We start from the raw sequence: 20,154 nt of genomic DNA, 5'->3' as shown, positions 1-20,154 counted from the left end.
GTAATTTTCGTCCGTTTGTTTTCTCTAGATTTCACAATGTACGGATCATAGAAATGCACGTACATCACCATGCCTGGTTGTGTTTTTCTTGTCTGTATAAATATGACCATGGCCATACTTTCTTGTCCCCCCCCCCTCCTTATGTAATGCCCAAACCAGGACCCTTAAGGGATAATAAATGATGATGATGATGATTAGTCATGTGAAACAAATGCCAGAATGCAGTAGCCTAAGTAAAAACATTAGAATGCATTTTGGGACTGCGCAAAAAGATAAGGGATGAGGAAGAGACCAAGAAGGCAGGGCGCGGTGCTTTCCTCGTCCCTTGTCTTTTTGCCAGTCCTAAGATGCATGCTAATACTAGTCACCAACTAACCCGGAATTCTCTGTTATAAAAACATTGCAACCAATTGAGTGGGCATGGGATCAGCGACACGATGTGGTTCACCAATGTCTTTCGTTTTTTCGACATCGACGTCAACCATCGCAGAAGATATAATTGAGATGTACCGTCGCCACCCCTTCTGTGGGCATGGGAGCAGCGACATGATGTGGATCGCCAATGTGTTTCGTTTTTTCATCCTTTAGTTTCCTGTCCTCTGCACTGGCAGCGTCGCTTCAGATCCAGTTCTGTGCCCCGATGGAATCCCATCAGCGCTTTTTGACTGGAGTGCGCCGGCGTCAAGCGACAAATGCTCTAGCGGCCCATGGAATGCTTTCACAACGCAGCTGATCACCGCTTCTCAAGATTTTTACCCCGGATCGACATCGAAGTCAACCATCGCAGAAGATATTGTGACGAAGACGAAGCTGGCAGTGGCGCGGGACGGAGCGCTCGCGCTAGGCCAGCGGCCATTAAATCATCTCTCTTCCATTGTTCACCACGTCTCATTCTTCGGCTGGCCGCCACGTTACATTTGGTGGAGGTGCTGGGGTCCCTTCATCGCCATCCTGGTCCCGCAGCTTCGGTGTCCTGCGCCTGCCGTGGACGTCGGCCGTGTGTGCCTGGTCCGCGCCGCCCGGCCGTGCCCCAGCCCGCCGGACCTGCACCGACCTCGCCGCTCACCCCAGCCCCGTCCCCCGCCCGGACCACACGACACGACGACACAAGACCCCACCGACCCGAGACCCCACCGACCCGAGACCCGACCGACCCGAGACCCCACCGACCCGAGAGCCGACCGACCCAAGGCCCAAGACCCACACGTGGAGACACCGCCCCCCTGCCCCTGCCGTCCGGTGCGTCCACGGACCTCGGCCGTCAACTCCTGGCACCCTCCGGCCCGGATGCTTCGTGGACCAGGACTCATTCTCTCATCTTTCTTATCGTGGCGGCCAGCACTGCACCATCTTCTACATCCTGTTCAATCCCCCACTCAAGACCATCGCCATTTCGCCGTCTGTTCGTCACCGATCGGGACGATCGCTCGGAGGCCCCGGGTAGTGTGACGAAGACGAAGCTGGCAGTGGCGCGGGACGGAGCGCTCGCGCTAGGCCAGCGGCCATTAAATCATCTCTCTTCCATTGTTCACCACGTCTCATTCTTCGGCTGGCCGCCACGTTACAATATAAATGGGATGCACCGTCGCCACCCCTTCAGTGGGCATCGGAGCAGCGACACGATGTGGTTCACCAATGTCTTTCGTTTTTCCATCCTTCAGGTTAGTCCAGTTTCATGGTTTAGTGTATGGTTTATGGGCGTTTTACGTCGCAAAGCGACTCGGGCTATGAGAGACGCCGTAGTGAAGGGCTCCGGAAATTTCGACCACCTGGGGTTTTTTAACGTGCACTGACATCGCACAGTACACGGGCCTCTAGAATTTCTCCTCCAAAGAAATTCCAGCCACCGCGGCCGGGATCGAACCCGCGTCTTTTGGGTCATCAGCCGAGCACCATAACCACTGAGCCACCGCGGCGGCCCAATTTCATCCAAGCGTTCAAATGATGTCTGCTTCGTTATGCTCCCTAGCCCACAAGTGCTGTTGGAAAATGTATGCCAGTGTTATTGTGTGCTCAAATTGCTCTTGTCCGGAGACGTTGAATTAAACCCTGGCCCTGGCCATAGCACTCGTAGCAACACTCAGAACCCGACGCCCGAATCTGACAGCGGTGCCATACTCGCCCTTCTGGAGGTTCTAAGAATCCGCTCAACAAACATTGAACAGGGGCAGGTCGAAATATTGAACTCAATTAAAACTATTACATGCAATCAAGAGGAACTAGACGTGAAGGTTACTGATATTTCAAACAGGCTTACCACTGTTGAGACCACACTTGCGGGTTTTGAATCCTTCCGTCAGGACCTGAATGCTCTCAATGCAACTTCTGAATGCCTCGCCAAAGAAAATTACTCATTAAGGGCCCGAATGAATGACCTCGAAGATAGATCCCTTAGAGATAACCTCTCATTTTTTTGTATATCTGAAGGAGCCGGGCCACCGAAACGTGGTTGCAATCAGAAGAAAAAAACGTGAATGCAATACAGCAAGAAATGTCAATTACCATTTCTAGTATTGATATCGCGCGGGACCACAATCGGCTTTGCGGACCCTACGAAAACACGACCAATAATTGTAAAATTTTCCAACTACAAAACAAAGCAAATGCTTTTAAACGCTCAGTCTCAACTGAAAGATTCAGATGTTTCTATGTCTGAAGATTTTACTCCATCTACAAGGCATGCTAGAAAAAAACTGGCAGAATTTGCGAAGGAAACTGCGCCTAACACGCGCTTTAAACTGGGGCACGTACGGTTATTCTTAAACAAGAAATGCTACACCTATTGTGCTGAAAGTGATAGTTTGTGAACAAACTAGCGTGTATGCTACTACTTCACGTGCTGATTCTAGTGCCGCGGGCGGTTCTGATGATTCGAGATAGCTGGCTGGGCGCTTTAGTCCGCGTGCGCAGCCGATCTCTGGAATTTCAGTGCTTTTCACCAATATACGCAGTGTTGTGCGAAATCGTGATGACCTTTCCTGTGCCGCCGACACCACATCGGCCGACATTATTGTCTTAACGGAAACATGGCTAAATGATTGTGTTAAAAGCACGGAAATCCTCGCTACCGAAAAGCGGTACTCCATATTTCGCCGTGATCGCGCAGTCGCACGGGGTGGCGGTGTTCCGCTCGCCGTCTCGGATCATCTTGATAGCCTTAACATTGATATTCCTACGACACTAGAGTTTTTATGTGTTCTGATCACGACTGAATATCAAAAACTTGTACTTTGTGCACGCTACCGTTCGCCTTCTACTGGGATTGGTTTTTCCAGTGAACTTCATGACACGCTAAGCGCTGTGTGTGCCATATTTCCGAATTTTCCTGTTTTTTATTTTTTTATTTTAATTTCCCTAATATTACCTGGTCTAGCTTGCCTTATTCCACTACCAACTCTACGTCAGAAATGTCTGATTTTTAAAATTTTTGTACAGACTTTTGCTAAACTCAGGTAATAACGCAGCCTACTAGGGTCACATCTTCAACATCCAATGTATTAGACTTGTTGCTAACAACAGCCCCTGATGCTGTAGCTAATATTACCTACTTATCAGGTATAAGCGATCTTTCTTTATTACATGTCATGTTGAACTTCCCTGCTCGAACATCGTATAACAATATAAAACTAATATATGATTATGCTAAGGGAAATTACACTGCGATCAATAAAGCACTTGAAGACTTCCTTGACGAATTTCTGGCAAATTTCAACGATAGATCTGTAAATACAAATTGGCACCTTCTCAGAAACAAGCTTCGCGAGTTGGTCGACTTGTATATTCCTCGAAAAAAGCTTTTAGTTTGGTTTATGGTTTATGGGGTTTAACGTCCCAAAGCGTCTAAGGCTATGAGAGAAGCTTTTAACCAACCGGCAGTGTCCATGGTAGAACCGCTCATTAAAACGTCTGGCAAACAAAAAAAGGAGAATTTTCCGCAAAGCTAAGACTTCTGGAAAGCGCGAGCACTGGTCAGCACTGCAAAAAACTGAAAACATTTATAAGAAGTCTTTGAAGGAATCGAAGCACTACTACTTTAATGTGACGTTGCCGACGCTTCTAACGAGCAACCCAAAAAAGTTTGGAGCAGTGTCAATCAACGAGACCAGTCACTTGTGTCTCTCGTTGACTCTCTATCACACCCTATTCCAAGCACTGACGTCACTGACATCTTTAATGAGACCTTCAGTGCAGCGTTTTCAAGTACCGCAACTGCTATTACTGATATTAGAGATTATGCATGTAACATAAGCTTTCCAATGGACCCTCCTGTCAGGTTGTCACCCACACTTCGCGCACTTTTACGTGGGAAGTTCCCAGACACCCTTAGAGCGTGTGGGGGTAGCGGTCTCGGACTCAAAGGAGATGCCCTCGACTCAGCGTGGCAAGCTCAGCGGAGACCAGCTACCAAGTGACAAGAGGTTTTTGGGCGTTCGGTGCCCAGCTTTCGCCGGTCGCAAGCCAGAGAATGGGTCGGAGCCAAAGGTTCACAAACAAAACAAAGTTTATACAGCAAAGAGACGATACAGAGGATTACACAATCACGAGTACAAGCACATACAAAGTGATTAACAAACAATGCAACTCGGGCAAAGTTAAACTCGAGAGAGAGACTACAGTACAAAGACAATATTGCACCTAAAGTGCACTAACAAAAGAGAGAGAGGTAAACAAACAAAACACAATTCGTTCACCGGGCACTGCGGCAGTCCGACGACCAGAGCTCCACGACGATGCCGTCCCGCAGACTGGCGACCGTTGCCTCGTTGGTCCGATGCTGGCCGAGTGGTAGTTTCCCGGGAGTCGAACGGGCGCGCTTCGATGAAGCTTAAACGGCGGTCCGGACTGACTGGTAGCGGCCAACGCCCTTTTTATAGCCGCGCTTGCACGTCTGTTTGTTCTACGCGCCAGAGTAGGCGCGCACATACACGCAGCATCTCCCGTGCAGGTTCCCTTCCTTTCTCTCGCCGGCCGCGCGTCCTCATTGGTTAAAGTCAGGAGTCGTTTCGCGAAGGTTCCAGCGTGTTCTAGCGCGGCGCCGTCGTGGCGGCGTAGCCGACGTCCGAGTGCAGAGGAGGGGGTCATGTCTTAGCGCACGCAAGGCTTCCCCCTGTTCCCCGGTTAACAGTAGAAACAACTCGCATGTTCGAGAGAAATCTTCGGCGTGAATGACTCATTTCCTCGGCGCACGCCGCGTCGGTGAGCGGTGGTGGAGGGGAGAGGGAGCCACGCTCTTAGCGGGGGCTTTCCCTCTCTCCCGTTCGGCTAGCGCCGGCGAGACGCGTCCGCGCGGCGCTGTTTTTGTTTCTTTGTTCCCAAAATTGCGCCGGATTTTGTGGCACAGGCTTAGTTATGACGGAATTGTTAACATAATTAACAATTTGAAAATCTCCTCTTCTTGAGGGCCTTATAACATTAACACCAAAATCTTGAAGGATACTAAAGTTTGCTCCGCAATTTTTTTACTGAAGATATGTGAACAATCGCTTCAAACAGGAGACATACCTAATGAATGGAAACTGGCTAAAGTGATTCCACTCCATAAATCTGGCGACAGACATTCATCCCTTAATTATCGTCCAATATCATTAACTTCCATTTCCTGTAAAATCATGGAGCATATAATTTTTTCTCAGTTGGCTAGTTTTCTTGAATCATTTTTGTTTTTTACACCTACACAACATGGTTTGAGGAAGCAGTTTTCCTGTGAAACACAGTTATTATCCTTCAGCAACGAAATTCATTCGATTCTTGATGAAGGTTCAGAGGTCGACGTCATTTTTTTAGATTTTTGCAGGGCTTTCGATAAAGTGTCCCATAGTCTTCTGTTGTATAAGCTTGCTCATCTTCATATCGACCCCAATGTTCTAGAATGGATTCGTTGTTTTTTAACTAATCGCTTGCAGTTTGTCTACGTTAACGGGCTTCAATCATCTTCTATGCCGGTTACGTCTGGAGTACCACAAGGATCGGTACTCAGACCCTTGCTATTCCTTGTGTACATTAATGATCTGCCTAACAATATAAAATCCTCGATCAAACTCTTTGCAGATGATTGCATACTGTACCGTGAAATTAAAACCACTGTAGTGTGCCAACTGTGACAGGTTCCGCTACCGCTATGCGCCGACACTACGCTGCACCTGACGACGACGAAGTTATGCGCCGACACTACGTTGCGCCTGACGACGACGAAGTTGCCCCGCTCTCTTGGTACTGGCTACGCCCGTCTACGCTGCCAGATCCTGCACGGCGGTTCGGTCTCTCTAGGACGCCTAATAAACGCACCCCTACAATTGGTGGAGGTGCTGGGTTCGTCACCTACCAACCTGGAACTCCGGAGCCGTACGCTGCCGCCTGTGTCAACCATGCCAGATGAGACTGCCCCAACACCGGCGGCCAATTCAACTACCGTCATTTTTTCTGGCGCCATCCGGCAGCGTGACCCTGCCCTCTTCAGTGGCACAGCCGACCAAGATGTTAACGACTGGTTGTCATCGTATGAGCGAGTGAGCAGCTATAGGCACCCTGCGGATCTAACTCCAGCGCGACGCGCGCGCCACTGGCGGCGGCGCGCGCGTCCCTGTCAGGAAGGCGGGGGCAGCCCGACAGCTCTCGCTGTGCTGCGCGTCGCCCCGAAGCAGTTTTGGGCGTCCTTACCGAGCAAAAAATGGCACATAACAACAGCAGGACACACTGCTGTGTTTCAGGATGCAATAATGCATATATAAATTCGCCTGGGACAAGGTTTTGTGGATTTCCGACGCGACATTGGGAGACTGCCCACCCTTCGCGACGGGCAACACGCACGCGCGGTTTCTGGTCAAGCAGTGGTCAAACCTATGCAGAAGCTTACTTGACTCATGCATGGCTGTAAACAATATGTGGTCTTGAAAAGCCACGCATAAGTCGCCCGCAGTCACGCCTGTGGAAGAAGCCGAAATTTTGCGCAGTAAAGAATCGTTTACCTTCCAGTTATGCGCGGAATCCTTTCTAGCTTCCACTGCGCCTTGTCGTCCAGCGTCTTTTTCGACATTGAAAGCCCCTTTTCAGAGGCAATGGCAACATGTGCCTGATAAATCTTTGCCTCCACATCTGAACGACTGGGTGATAATTTAGTACAATGCTAATGTCGAAAATTTAGGGTACTTGTACTGAATGTGTAGAAATTAAACAAAGCTTGCAATGAAATCCAGCTTTTTAAGCACACGCATTCTGCAAGAATCCTGCATGAAATAGCTGGGATACTTGTTTTTTGCACAATCCCAGTCAAAAACTTTTATGTTTTCCGCAGGAGGTTCAGTGCGCACAGGCGCTTCGCCGCAGCTTGCATCCTTTTCTACTTGCAAAAGCTCGTTCATTGGACATCTCATATCATCAAAACACTGACGCAGGTGTTGCAACGATAAGGACCTGGCAGTTGCTTGAAAAATTAGAAAATATGAGCGGCAGATTACGCCATGGGTACATCATTTCAAGGCGTAGTTTCAACAGGGCATTTCACATCGAACACCGAAGTTGCGGCGGACGAGAATGTTATGAAGTCAAGTTTGCGCCGCTCGCTCAAAAACTGGACTTTTCTAATTACCTTCAATGTTATGCCGCCTGGCCGTCTTTGAAAGTTTAGGGTAAGTTTTTCTAAATGCAGGAACACTGCAGGATTGCGGGTGGCTCGTTTTGGAGAGCGTTTCACACCGCTCCAAAAACACGGTAACGGCAGCAGCGTGTTTACATTTGCCTGTCTTGCAACTGCAGCTCGCGGCTACAAGCACTCTACTGGAAGATAGCTACATAAAAAAAATGAGTGAGAGTGCAGCGCTGACAGGCATTTTATAGAAATATTTCTTAGCGTTAAGTTGATCGTTTTCGGTGGCGCAGTGATCCTTGTCTGCTGAATGCACCGGGCTGCTACTTCGCTCCCGTCGCACGACACCACCTCTTTCACAGTGTGTACATGGCCTGCCTCAAAAAGCTTCGTTCTTTTCCTGACGTTCGCTCCTCGAAAGAATTTTTCAGCCTCATGAATGAATAGGTCGAAATCCCGGCTCTAAGAACAGCGGCAGCCGCTAGCAGACGCCATCCCTTCGCAGTCGCGGGGCGAGCCTTCCTGACTGGGACGAGGAACTGGCCGCGCGGGAGAGCTGAACGCAGCCTCGCCGGTGGCGGTGCCTGGCGGGTGCAGGCTGCCTATAACAAGTGGGATGACACTATCAAGCTGAGTAACGTCATCTTTTATCTCACGGACGTGGCGAACCTCTGGTTTCGAAACCATGAGGCGGACCTACCCACTTGGCCCGTATTTAAGAAGAGTTTTGCGGAAGTGTTCGGCCGCCCTGCGGTACGCAAGCTCCGTGCCGAACAGCGCTTACGGGACCGCGCTCAACACAACGACGAGACCTTCACAAGTTACATTGAGGACATCGTTGACCTCTGCAAACGTGTCAACGCCGCCATGCCAGAAGCGGACAAGATCCACCACATCCTCAAAGGCATCGCTGACGACGCATTTCAGATGCTCCTCGCGAAAAATCCCACCACCGTGAGTGAGGTTATTAAGCTTTGCCAGAGCTACGACGAGCTCCGCAAGCAGCGCGCTTCTACACGGTGTGCCGGTGTCTGCGACGAGGCCCTCTCCACACTGGCCCTCCCGAGGACTCCCCTCTCCTCAACCAAATCAAAGCCTTCGTTCGTGAAGAGGTCGCTCGCCAGCTGTCCCTCATATCACATTTTCAAGACCCCGCCCGCCAAGTTACTGACTCGACCCCGTCTTTGGCTCCTACCATTCGCCGTGTCGTGCAAGACCAAGTCGCTGATCTGCAACCGTCCAGCCCTGAGCTCCCGCCTGTGACAGCACCCCTGACGTACGCCCAAGCGGTGGCCAGGCCACGTCATCCGCCGGCACCCGATTCCTACCAGGCCGCCCCTTCTTTCCGTCCTCCGCCGCCGTCTGAGCCCCCGTCTCAAGCTCCGTTCTCAAGAGTTCGCCCACATCCTACGAATCCCTGGCGTACTGCGGACCCCCGACCCATCTGTTACGCCTGTGGTCTGCCCGGCCATGTAGCGCGGCTTTGCCGCCAGCGCCTTCCGCCTTCTCGACCTGATCTGCGCTCCTACCCGTACGATGCCGAACTATCCTCGCCGAGAACGCCACCTGGTCCCCCCTATGTTTCCGCTGATCGCCAAATTTATACCACTGGCCGATCGCCTTCCCCTCGACGCCGTTCCCCTTCTCCGATGCTGCGACGTGCTAGCTCCGCCCTTGAGGGAAACTAACAGCCGCAGTTCCGGGGGCAAGAACTGCGCTTGTTTCGAACTCCTCAAGTCCTCCGTGTCGTCCCGCTAATGTAATCATAGTGTTAGTGGAAGGTGCCAAGGTTCTCGCCCTCGTCGACACGGGCGCTGCAGTATCTGTTATAAGTGAAGCTCTCTGCCGCCGACTCCGCAAAGTGACTACCCCACTTTCTGACTTTTCGCTTCGCACCGCCTCATCACAGCGCATTCATCCCCCAGCCGCATGTACGGCCCGTGTCCTCATTCGAGATGTTTTGTACACCATCGAGTTTATTGTGCTGTCTCACTGCTCACACGCCATCATCCTGGGATGTCACTGCCTTTCGACTCATCGTGCCGTTATTGACTGCGTTCGAGCTGCAATTGCCTTTTCTCCGCTGTGTGACGCTCCCTTTTGCGACGTACCTGCGCAGTCTGCCAAACTTGTGGTCGCGACTGATACCGACATTCCTCCGTTTTCTGCTGCCCTCGTACCCCTCTCCTGCGCCGGCGTCACTAATTCAACTGTTTTCTACAAGCCTTCCGAAACCGCTTCCCGCCATCCCTGCCTCCTGCTTCCCTTTGCTGTTCTGACGATCGACCACGGACAAAGTGCAACTTACTTCTCGAACCCATCTTCGTGCCCGTCAGCTGTGCTCCGAGGGGAATGCCTCGGGCGTATTGAAGAACTTGATTCTTGCCTTCCCTACCCTATTCTTGATACCACCTCTTCCTTCGATGTCGATGTGCTCAGCTCTTGTGATGTTAAAAATGATCCTCCGCCCTCCGACGTCTTCCACCATGCCATTGACGCTGACCTTCCACCCGCGCTACGTGATCAAGTCGTCGCCCTCCTTCAGCGCTTCAGGTCTTCTTTCGATCTTCCTCAGACTGCCTTGGGCCGTACGTCTGTCGTTGCGCACACCATCGACACCGGTACACACGCCCCTCTTCGCCAGCGCCCCTATCGTGTCTCGGCTACTGAGCGCCGCGTCATTTCTGATCACGTGGACGACATGCTCCGTCGGGGTGTCATAGAGCCCTCCCACAGTCCCTGGGCGTCTCCTGTTGTGTTGGTAAAAAAGAAAGATGGTTCCATCACGTTCTGTGTTGATTACCGCCGGCTCAACAACATCACACGTAAGGACGTCTATCGCCTGCCGCGAATCGATGACGCCCTGGACTGCTTGCAGGGAGCTCAGTATTTCTCCTCGCTGGGTTTGAGGTCAGGTTACTGGCAGGTGCCCATGGCTGACGCTGATCGCTCAAAAACTGCCTTCATATCACCTGACGGCTTATATGAGTTCAACGTCATGCCGTTTGGCCTTTGCAACGCCCCGGCAACTTTCGAACGCCTGATGGACACTATCCTTAGTGGACTCAAGTCGGAGAGTTGTCTTTGCTATCTCGATGACATCGTCGTCTTTTCTGCGGACTTTTCCTCTCATCGCATCCGCCTGGAGCACGTTCTGTCTTGTCTTACTGACGCTGGGCTCCAGATGACTTTGAAAAAGTGGCGCTTTGCTGCCCGACAACTCACCATTTTAGGACATGCAGTCTCTAAAGACGGCATTCTTCGGGGCCCCACTAAACTTCGTGCAGTTGCCGAATTTCCGAAGCCCACCTCACTGAAGCAGCTACGTAGCTTCGTTGACCTTTGCTCTTACTTCCTTCGCTTCATCTTGAATTTCGCCTCGATCATCGCTCCTCTGACCCAGCTACTCGCAGGCAGCTCCAGCCTCTCCGCTTGGACGCCTGCTTGCGATGACGCCTTCGACACCTTGCGCCGCCTTTTGGTTTCGCCTCCTATCCTGCGCCACTTTGACCCGACTGCGCCTACTGAGATCCACATTGACGCCAGCGGTATTGGACTGGGTCATTTACCGCTCCGGCCTCAAGCATAATGACGCGGACGCTCTTTCCCGCTCGCCGCTACCTAGTGCTTCATCGCCTGCTCCTGTGTCTCTTTACGACTTGTCCTCGCTTGCCACTGCCGACAAGTCCACCGAGCAGCGGAAATACCCTTGGATCGCCACTCTGATTAACTTCCTTTCAAGTCCTACGACTGATAATTCGTCCCGTTCCCTCTTACGTCAAGCCCGGCTCTTTTCTATTCGCGACGGTCTCCTCTATCGTCGCAATTACCTGTTCGACGGACGCAAATGGCTCCTAGTGATCCCCCGCCATCTACGCACCGATATTTGTGCCGCTTTCCATGCGGACCCCCAGTGTGCCCACGGCGGCGTGTTGAAAACCTACACGCGTCTGCGTCTCCGATTCTACTGGCGTGGCATGTACCGCTTTGTTCGCCACTTTGTGCGATCTTGCCCATCCTGTCAACGGCGTAAACGTCCGCCTCACACCTCGCCTGCTCCACTGCAGCCGTTACCCTGCCCTGCCCGCCCGTTTGACCGCGTTGGCATAGACCTCTACGGCCCCTTCCCTCCCACTCCCGCTGGTCACCGCTGGATTATCGTGGCCGTGGATCATCTCACACGTTATGCTGAAACGTCTCCATTACCATCTGCGTCCGCCCGCGACGTGGCTTCCTTTCTTCTAAAGCACCTGATTCTTCGCCATGGTGCTCCTCAAGAACTGCTCAGCGAGCGTGGACGCGTATTCCTGTCTGACGCTCTTGAGGCCCTCCTCAAGGAATGCCGCATTATCCATCGAACCGCTTCGTCTTACCACCCTCAGACCAACGGCCTGACCGAGCGTTTCAACCGAACCATCAGTGACATCCTGTCCATGTACGCCGACGCCAACCACTCCAACTGGGACCAAGTTCTTCCCTTCGTCACCTACGCATATAACACTGCGACACAAACCACGACTGGATTTTCTCCCTTCTTTCTTCTGTACGGCTGCGAGCCCCCGTGCATGATGGATACTCTTCTTCGATAGCAGCCCGACATTTCCGAGTCCACGCCACTCTCCGACGCTGCCAGGTACGCCGAAGAATGCCGTCAGCTTGCTCGCTCGTTTACCACGCAGACCCAGTGGCAGCAAAAACATGACCCCGACACATCCGCGGCCTCTATCTCCTACCCTGCCGACTCGCTTGTGTGGCTCTGGGTGCCTCCCACAACTCCCGGCTTTTCGCGGAAACTGCTGCATCGGTATCATGGTCCCTACCGGGTTCTCAAGCAAACCTCTCCGGTCAATTATATTGTTGAGCCCGCTGCACCCGCTGCGGACTTGCGTCGCCGTGGCCGCGAAACCATCAACGTCAACCGACTGAAGCCGTACTACGACCCCTCTGTTCTTCCTTCCCCTTAAGACGCCAGGCTGGCTCCTTTTCACCCGGGTGAAACTGTAGTGTGCCAACTGTGACAGGTTCCGCTACCGCCATGCGCCGACACTACGCTGCACCTGACGACGACGAAGTTATGCGCCGACACTACGTTGCGCCTGGCGACGACGAAGTTGCCCCGCTCTCTTGGTGCTGGCTACGCCCGTCTACGCTGCCAGATCCTGCACGGCGGTTCGGTCTCACGAGGACGCCTAGTAAACGCACCCCTACACCACTAATGATGTCAACTTATTGCAAGCTGATCTTAACTGTATTACTGACTGGTGCATTAAATGGAAAATGGTTTTAAACACAGCAAAATGCAAAGCCATGCGCTTTTCACGTCAAGGCGTCTCGCCACTAGCCTCTTACAGCATCAATAGTGCGTCGTTAGGCCCGGTTACCTCGTATAAATACCTCGGTGTACATCTCACATCAAACTTCTCCTAGAACCAGCGTATCACCTACATTACGGGAAACGCTAACCGCATGCTCGGTTACATAAAAAGAAACTTTTCTAACGCCCCCACTTCAGTCAAACTCCTTCTGTATAAAACACTGGTTCATTCGAAGCTTGAATACCCCGCGTCGATATGGGATCCTCATGCTAATTCATTTACATCGGTTTTGGAAGCTGTTCAGAACCGTGCCGCTCGTTTTATCTTTCACGACTATGGCCGTACATCAGGTGTCACACAAATGAAAAGCATATTATCACTACCATTACTTTCACTGCGCCGAAAAATTTCACGACTCTCTTTTTTTTTAAGATCTACAATTTCAATCATGTTTTGAAAAACGCTTTGCTCATTCCACCCACGTATGTTTCATCGCGCATTGACCATCCACGCAAAGTGGGCATTCCTCCTTGTCACACTACTGCTCGCCAAAATTCTTTCATTCCAACTACATCATCCGAGTGGAATCACTTGCCAGCAGATGTGGCCCTCACCGAAGATCTCGAGCATTTTAAGAAAAAGTTGACTGCCTGCTTTCCTTGCTCATGACATGTGTGCCCTTCGGTTAGTAGTGCGACATGAACTCTGTGTTCTTAACTTGTAGTTTTGTTTTTGTTCTTTTTCCTCGTTTTTTTTTCTTCTTCTTCGTTTAGGCTTCCATGAATTGTTGAAATTTGTAATAACGCAGTGCAGTGACAATATGTAGTCCTGTAATCCCTGATTGTATTCATTTTTTGTTATCTGTGCTTGTTCCACTCCCCTCAATAATGCCCGAAGGGCCATGAGGGTATTTGAAATAAATAAATAAATTAACAGAAGTGATTAGTGCCGAAAGTATAACAGACAATGCATTTTAACAAACACCTTAATAAGTGTAAAAGCAATGACAGCTCTACTTTTTCGCAGCATATTTGACAATTTATCTGTGGATTATTTACTCTCATGGTTTTATGTTTTACAACCATCAAATCACAGTCTTAAGGCACTGCACGCGACTGTGCACAGAAAGCCGCAAAGCTTCCGTTGCGAACACCTGCAAACTGCACGTGCTCCCTATGTAGTGAATTACATTGTAGTGAATTACAATGAACGCGCCTGAACTATTATGAATGCGCCTCAGGTAGCCTCGATGGCAGACGAAGAAGTTGACGACGAAGTGTGCCGGCGCGCGGCTCCAGCTCTCTGGCTGTGTAGACTGACTGTGATTTTGCTGCCGTCCGCTCAGCTGTTTGGTGAACTGTATCGCTGAGTTCACTAGTACGCGAACCCCTTTCGCATGTTGGCACTCTTTACAGGAACAGTGAACCTTGCGATGCCTTAAAAAATAACAAGGTGCGAAAATACTTTGTCGCAAAACTTAGCATGAGAGTGGGAATTAGCCCCGCGAGTTCAGGACTTAATTTAGCTCGTTGGCGGCTCTTGCACTGCAGCCTAGGAGTGGAATCGCATGAGTTTACAAATGTCTTCGCGTCAAACCCTCCAACTGGTGCAAATAATTTCTTGGAAGCAGATTTGCAGAATAAGCCTTTCGCGGTTAAAAAAGCAAACTGCATATGTGCACATTATACATACACGAAAGGCACGAATTTTCTGTGGAAAAAGAAGTCCATACTCATGGCCTGGGAAATCCTTCGGACGTACGCCTCGTGTCTCATGCAGATATACAAAAGTGGACGCTGTCCGTACCTCCGACGGACGTACGGATACGGATGCCCAAACCGGATTGTGTTCGTACGTCCGACAAACGTCCGAGCTTGACGCAGGACGTTAGGATCTAGCCCAGACGTGCGACAGATATCTGTGTTTGCTCGGGAAAGACATTTTGGGACACAGCGTTCAAAACTCCGTTATTTGAAATTTTCGTACATGCCACACTGCATTGAGACGTTCGTTGGGAATACAAATACAGAAGGAGAGCGAGGAATCCGATTATTTTAGGCACGAAAAGCATTTAATTCGCATTCTCTGCAAACTCACTTCCACAATGCCGTAGAACTGCAGTGAAGTCGACTCCAAACCTGCATCCGACGATTTCATGGCTCTAAGCTCAATTCTTGCATGTTAATTATCTCAGTGGTAAACAGCCGTACCCTGCCTATAACGATGAAATCCGCAGCAGTACAAGTATCCTGTGACCGGTAATGACACTTCGCTGTTGATCCAGATGCACGAGAGACACAGTACGGGCCAGACCCTAACAACATGGTTGTGATGAATGAAGGGGGCATGTCCAGCCGACTAGCATACGTCCATTGTAGCAGCATCGTTACTGACTGAAGAAACTGTTTCGAAGTGATATGACTGTAATCGGCAAAACTAGACGACAAACGCCCCACGCGGATCCTGTTTGCCGTAGTAGAAGGGAAGTTTCTTTCGGCTTTGGGCAAATATAGGCCCCTGATGTAGGTTGTTTAGCTAAAGGCGATGTAGAACACGGTCTCGCCGGATTTGGAAAAGTGCGGCGCGCCGCTAGTGGTCCCGCCGTATCTTACCGCACGGCCAATGCCTTCCGCGGATGGTGCCGCGGGCGACGCAGAACCGACGAAAAAACAAAGAGCGCTAACGCTGCAAAATCATTGCGACGGTCAAGCTTACTCTGCCTTGACACAAATAATTGGGCTAGTAGCTGATGCCGGTGCTCGGCCTGGCCAAGGAATGAAATAAGGCAGGAGCAGACGAATGGCTGCTCATCAGTCAAAGAACAACTGCTTAGACAAGGGACTAGAGCGCACTGGCTGCAGGGCGTTGAGCATCGCCTCCATGCTTATTTTCAACACGCCAATTTTCACATCCAAGAGGGCGCTGCCGAGCGCTGCCGAGCGCTGACTCAACGGTCAAACCGTAGGGCAAGATAACTGCTTGCGCGAAAGACGAGACCCGGAAAGATAGGCCCAGGCTTGCGCTAACAAAGTATTTCGACGCGGGCAGCGCAGATACGTTGGCTTCCGTGTTCTTGCGGCACCGTAGCCGCTCGAGGAATTTAGCAGCTGACCGCGCAAGGGCGACCAGCTACAAGCATGTGGCCGTCAAGCGCTCACAGGCTTACTTGGATATTTTGGATATGTGTCCTCTGCGTGCCGACAGCGTGAGTAGGATTTCATAATTCTTTGTATTTATAGTTGTAGCGCCGCGAAATTTCCTTCGTTATCTGTGTCAGTGTCCTTAAACGAAAATTTTTGCATTTTTATCTACTACTTCACCGAAATGCGCACTCCATAGACACACACGAAAAAAGTCTCAGCGCGAAATCTAACAACCAAACGTCTTGCTTAGAATCGGACAATTAACCCTCCCTTTAGCGCTGAAACATAAAAAGAAAGACTGCTTGCCGGCTTCGGTTTCACTGTCGCAGCGCTTCATACCGTGCTCTCATGCTCAACGACGTGCAAGGAGGAAGGACAGACCGCATTGAAACACAGCGCGCCTCAATACAGCCCGGCGAAAGAACACCTGCGGCATAATACAGTTTTCGCTCTATTCTAAGCTAACCTACTTGGAATTAGACCTTGAAATATTTAGAAGCCAACAAAAAGCCCAAAAAAGTAACCCTCACAAGCAGGGGAAAGGAAGAAGAAAATATCCGAATAAGACCGACGTACTTATTCGCTTATATGAATGCTAATCATTATTAACGCGACCGAATGTCCATTCACCGTTTCAAGTGTATATATCTATCACATTCCTCGCACCCAACGGGCTATTCTTAGTGCCATTTAACTCCTCTAATCCGCCTTATACACCATGATTACGGTGTCCTTGCGAATCAGAAAGCGGCATTCTTGCTACATCAGAGGTGGACACGTTATGTTGTCTCCTGCGACAGGATGAATTCGTTTTGTCGAGGTCGTATTCTCGTTCTCCTTTGAAAGGCCTTTTACACAGAAGCTGCAGTGTAACTCCTTATGCTGTGCCAGTTTGCCCACCATAATTACGATGAGCCAGCCCAGGCAGCAGACCGGAGGACGTCCTTGTCGTCCTCATTTTGTCTAGTCTATTGTGTTCCTTGCGCTTGTTCTTGAAAAGTAGAGGCGTAGTGACACCGATTTCTCTGAAGTTGTTAGCCTGGTGGGTTGGTGATAGCCTGCGGAAATTAGCCCGAAGGATGGGGACAGGCACACGGCAAAAGGGCTCCTTGTGTACCGCAAGCCATCCCATTTCGGAAAAAGGTACGTGAAAGATGGCTCAGCTATGGCACTGGATGAGCTGCGTCCTTGAATATGATCCCACCTGCGAGTTTTCAAGCTAGAGTTCTCAATAAACCCGTCGCATTACATGCAACAGATACGGCAGCACCGCAAAAAACCATCACAGCATAGAACTCAAGAGGGAATAGTTGTAGTGGAATGGCAGGTCGAACGAGTTAGATTATTTTCATTTTGAAAAAAAAAAATTGGCAGAGGCTTAGCTTGGTTAATCCCGGTAAGTTGCGAAAGCAATAGCCCTGGCTGCGCCTGGTTTTGCTTGTGGTGTGTCTTGGTAGTGCTCTTAGTTTATGTTTATCAAAGTTTTGCCCATTTGTTTTACATGGCATTATACTCACCACACGAGGGCCCCCACGTGCTGGGAGATTTATGCGTGTCTCGGTTGCCAAAACGAGCGGCTGACGCTAAAGATGGGTTCAGATGAACGGACCGGATCGCGGTAGGTCCGCGCGCGTGAGCGCGGTTATCGTGACGCGTGACCAAGCTCCGGGAGACGGTCCGGACGTCGAGCATTCACACGAACGCAGCAGACAATTCGCGCGTCCTCTCGCCCACGGCGTGCTTGCGCTGTTTGCGTGGCTTCGAAAACTCAGCTGCCGAGAGCTTCAACATGAACTCCGAGAGAAAACGTCGTCTCGCCGCACTGGCTGTAGCCATTGAAGCGTCTGAGGACGAGGAGGAAGCTTTCGTGGCTAAAAACTGTTATGTTGGGCAAAGTCATGGTTGGAAAGAAAAGTGCTTGGGCATGCAGGACCTGCTGTACGAGGACCTACTTGAATGCGACCCGGAGAGGACAAACGCTTGCTGCGGCTGAGTCCAGAGCAGTTTTACCAGATACTGGCTCACTGAGCGCCTTCTTTCCAAATTCACTCAAATTAGAAAAACAGCAAAGCAAAGCGGGCATTTACGCACACGCTCAAATACACAGTACGTCGCAGTGCAGCATACGCGGAGTGAACAGCGCAGTGAGCGAAACACGAAAAGCAGGACACACAATGCAGCACTCGAGCTGCAAATCCGGCCAAAAACCCGCCAAAACGGAAGGCGCCAGAACGGAGCAAAGCCGACTTCATTCAGGATAGCTAGCCAGACGAGCGCGCCTAGAAGCAAAAAATGGCAAAAACAATCCCGTTCCGCGGCGGACGCTCGGTCTGCGCGGATTGATAAAGGCGCTCGCCTTTTTCACTCGGTCCGCGATCCGGGCCCGGAAAAGTCTGCGCCGACCGCTCAAGGTCGCTCAGAGCCGTGACGTTCCCGTCACGTAGCGCGCGGAGAGCGCTGACGCGCCCGGACCATCCGCGATCCCGTCCTCCCGTCTGAACCCACCTTAACGGATGATTGCCTAGAAACTCCGAGTTAGGCGGCCAAAGCCGGCGGCCGAGGTTGCGGATAAATGAATGGACGGACGGACGGATCCTCTTGTCGTGACGTCACGGGGTCACGTGGTAGCGCGCCGCAGCTGCGCCGGAGCGAAGGATGAGCCTCCATCGATCAGAGGAGTTGGGCCCCCAGCTCTCTTCTGGTCGTGACGTCACGCGGTCACGTGGTAGCGCGCCGCAGCTCCGCCGGAGCGAAGGATGAACATCCATCGATGGCAGAAAAGTGCAAGCAGTATTGCTTTCGCAGCAATAAAAAAGAAAGCGCGAATGGGCACGCAAAACTGAGGGGGGGGGGGGGGGGGGCGAAGACAGAGAGGTACTCAACACAAGCAACATACAAAGGTTACTTCGTGACTAATTATTGTTATCATTATCCGCATAAAACGTTTGACATTTCTGCCTTGTATTGTCGACTTCTGCTGTACTATTACTTTGGGGGTTAGTTTTCAATCTTAATGGCAAACAGTACAGCAACCTAAGCAAAAAATCGGGTCTGCCTAACTGGATGACTCTAGGAGTGCGTATTACGCAACTGTTGCCAGAAAGTGCCCTGAGTGTGTATTAAGAACGCCCCAGAAAACGATGTGACTAACACTTTCAACCAAAACAAGGCCTGCAGAGGCTATCTGACAGCGTGGAAGCAGCGCTTTTTTTGCTGTTTCTCAAATTTAGTATTAACCGCTCCACCCTATATTCGATTACAGCAACGTGTAGTGGAGAGCGAGGATAAACGATACACATATTTGCAACCCATTGCTTTCGTTTTATTTCTTATAAGTAACCACTAACAATCAGCATCAGTGCCATGAAATCTATCCTTAACATACCATCCTTATCATCACGTCGCAAAATTTTTCGCCTTTCCCTTTTTCACAAGTTATTCTATCACCCGCAGTTTTATACCGAACTTATCTCACCCCCTCAGTACTTATCATCAAGACTAGATCACATTCATAAGGTTGGCATCCCTTTCTGCAGAACAAAAACTTTTTTTCAGTCATTCATACCACGCACATCGAATGACTGGAATCACCTTCCTTCTTCGACGGCCACCATCACCGATCATCATTTATTCAAGAATGTCATAGCTAACATTGTTTAACTAGGTTGTATTTTATACTGTGTTATTGTTTTTTTTCTTTCCCTGAACGCCTTAGCTAACAATATATGTGTTGGTTGGTTTAGTTGGTTTATGGGGTTTAACGTCCCAAAGCGACTAAGTCTATGAGAGACGCCGTAGTGAAGGGCTCCGGAAATTTCGACCACCTGGGGTTCTTTAACGTGCACTGACATCGCACAGTACACGGGCCTCTAGAATTTCTCCTCCAAAGAAATTCTAGCCGCCGCGGCCGGGATCGAACCCGCGTCTTTCGGGTCAGCAGCTGAGCACCATAGCGACTGAGCCACCGCGTTGGCTACAACAATGTATGTGTAGTAGTCATGTTTGTACTTTGCCTGTTTAATTAACTCCTGTTTGTTAAATTTCATTTTTTGTAACCACTCCCCTCTGTAATGCCGTAATGGCCCTGAGGGTATAATAAGAGTAAATTTCAGGT

The 20,154-nt window shown here is 50.5% G+C and overlaps 2 pseudogenes across 1 annotated transcript in view; both read left to right on the top strand.

The window, feature by feature from the left end:
* The first annotated feature begins 450 nt into the window (after positions 1 to 450).
* On the top strand, positions 451 to 14,321 carry LOC149337669 (uncharacterized; annotated as a pseudogene).
* A 1,698-nt stretch (positions 14,322 to 16,019) lies between these two features.
* LOC149337667 (complement C3-like) overlaps positions 16,020 to 20,154 on the top strand; it is a 166,087-nt pseudogene continuing 161,952 nt past the window's right edge. The window contains exon 1 of the transcript XR_016284417.1: positions 16,020 to 16,102. The product of XR_016284417.1 is annotated as a complement C3-like (transcript). The remainder of the gene's footprint in view (positions 16,103 to 20,154) is intronic.

This window comes from Amblyomma mixtum, chromosome 7, assembly GCF_055824585.1.
Source record: "Amblyomma mixtum isolate Tamu chromosome 7, ASM5582458v1, whole genome shotgun sequence".
NCBI lineage: Eukaryota > Metazoa > Arthropoda > Arachnida > Ixodida > Ixodidae > Amblyomma > Amblyomma mixtum.
This window is presented reverse-complemented; position numbering and strand designations above follow the sequence as displayed.